Here is a 2626-nt window from a genome sequence, read left to right as displayed (position 1 = left end):
ATCTCTATATCTATATAGATATATGAGACGTGCACTGCGCTTTTTATGTACTATTTACAATGTGCTCCAAGAACCTACTAGACACTGTTTGATGTTCTCGGAGCACATTGTAAATGGTACAAAAAAGCGCAGATGCACACCTGGGCGATCTGTGACAGCGTGGCAATCCTGCACAATACCACGCAGTTTCTCGCCTCGATTCCGCCCATGCATCCGAATTTTTTTCTGCGATTGCCGCATGGATGTCACCCCATTAAAATCAATGGGGCCGTGCAGAAATCGCTGTCTGCAATTGTGCACAACCGCGTGATCTCAGGTCTCTGGACGCACGTCCCGGATCGCTCAGGTCTGCACCGGGCCTAAAAGTAATTGAGGCAGCTGATGTTTCTGCTCTTAGACAGGACTTAAAAGTAGGGATGCACGGATAACGGTTTTTCGGTATTAGGTACCATTATAATTTTTTTCGGTACTCACCAATACCGATACGGAAAGTCCCATTAAGGTAGTGGGGCAGCGTGTAATGAGTCGCCACCCGGCTTTCTGATTAGCCGGGAAATGGGGCGGCGTGTAATGACTCATCACCACGTGACGAGGGAGCATGAAGCCAGCTTTCTGGCCAATCGGGAAGCCAGGGGGCGGGTAATGACTCACCACCTGGTTTCCTGACAACGGAAGTTCTGGTGTCGGGGCAGGCATCGGGAGCATTTGGACGAAGGAGAGCACACAGCACATGCATAGTTTTATGGGGAAGAGCACTCGCTCCTTTGATGCTGGGCCCCCCTGACTGCATTGCATATTGAACTGAAAAGGTGAAGTTGGACTTTCAGGGGCATAGTTCCTCTCCTCTCCCCCCCCCCCCCCCCCCCCAGCAGGTATTTCGTGATTTTGTAATGAATAAATGCCTCTTCGGTCGGTAAATGTTATTGATGAACGCACCATATGGGTTATGTTGTGAATTGAGCCCAGTCTCTATTGTCACATGAGACAAGAGCAGAGACCAACTTTCAGTGTTCAGCTGTCATTTGAAAGCGCAAATCTGAATCTGATTGGTCATTAACAAGCAGTACAGACAGTTCTAAGTTCATAAACATTGATTAATGTGATCCATTGTGATTAGAGACTGCCGCCCCCTAGAGGTAGAAATTAGAACTACAGTCTAGCACTCTCCTCACACTACCATTGCTGCCTTAACGCATGTGGCACCACTAGGTCCTCCCCCCTATTTTTTTTAAATTTAATTTGGAAATTCAAACTTGCGCTGTATATAATAAATACACTACATGCAATAACTACGAATGATGAAACCGCACATCGCCCCATCCTGTCAGCAGCAGAAAAGCCTCCTCGGTTTGTACATAGATGATAGGGAGCTGCCATGCACACTGTAGGGTAGAGATATCTGCAGGCGTTAGGTGAGCGGTCAGATACATGGTGTTTTGTAGGAATCAGTGGAGGGTTTCATGCTGCTACAATCCCCTCCCATTCTACCGATCTCGTACAGCGAGGGGAAGCTCAGCACTGTTGTAATGAAAGAGATGTAATTCAGATATGTATTATAAAATAAATATATGTATTTACATGACGTGCAGTGTTTCTCCTTTTTCCCCATGACAGTTGTTGGTTGCTGTGTGTTTAAAGCATCAGGCAAATGGCTAAATACAATAGGTATTAGGAAGCTATGTCACCTGCTGAAGGATATGTATTTCTGTCCAGGCAGTCCTGAGATTTACACAGCTCTGCCACACAACACAAATAGGTGAATGCCACCATTTTAGACTGTAGAAGGAATACAGAGGTGTCTTCTCTCCACCCCCAACCAGTCACCGCACCCATTAAAAGTATGCATGTGAAAATGTCAGGGCACCACCTAAGGAAGCCAGAAGGAACCCCAGAGGTGCCTGAGCACCCTGGTTAGGGACGGCTGGACTTGACAGTCAAAGAGAAGCAGCAGTGTGATGAGGCCATCTTTCTGCTCACTCTGCTCTCTCCACCTATCATCCGGCTTCTTGTCAGCACATTTACATGCAGCTCACTGACTGGTCCCCAGTCCTGCCCCTTGCTCTCCTGGTCTGCGTGCTCCTGCAGTTCTACAGGAGATTGGAGGAGGCTGATTGTCATGTTTAGGTATTTACACTGGTTGCAATGAAACAATAGATGTAATGTATGACTACATTGTTTATAATGAGCGCAGCATTCGTTCGTGTGGTTTATATCTGTCTGGAGTTCAGCTATAAAGCCCAAATGGGCCGTCTATTCAAATCCACTAAATATATTTCAGGGGCATCGAAACAAAAAGGGTGCCAAGTCCTCCAGTTCATTCCTTCAGAATGCAGCCACAGCCTGAGTAGAAAGGCCTGACCCCTGCCAGCCTGCTGCAAGGAAAGACCCAACCTCTCCGTGTGACATCAATAACAATGATCAACAAGACTGTGATCTCCCTGGAGGAACAGACAGCAATAAAAACCTTGCAGGGGTTCTAATGTTTCCCCACTGCATCCAAAACTAAAATGAAGTTTTATTCACTTCCCGAATGTACTTTCCGCGTCTGTGCAACAACATGTAATACCTTTTATCTGTCACTAGATAGCGATCTTGCTTCCAGAATGTTGTCTGCCTAGGCAGCTCA

The sequence above is a fragment of the Nanorana parkeri genome, unplaced genomic scaffold, assembly GCF_000935625.1.
Source record: "Nanorana parkeri isolate BGI_ZX_2015 unplaced genomic scaffold, ASM93562v1 scaffold562, whole genome shotgun sequence".
NCBI lineage: Eukaryota > Metazoa > Chordata > Amphibia > Anura > Dicroglossidae > Nanorana > Nanorana parkeri.
This window is presented reverse-complemented; position numbering follows the sequence as displayed.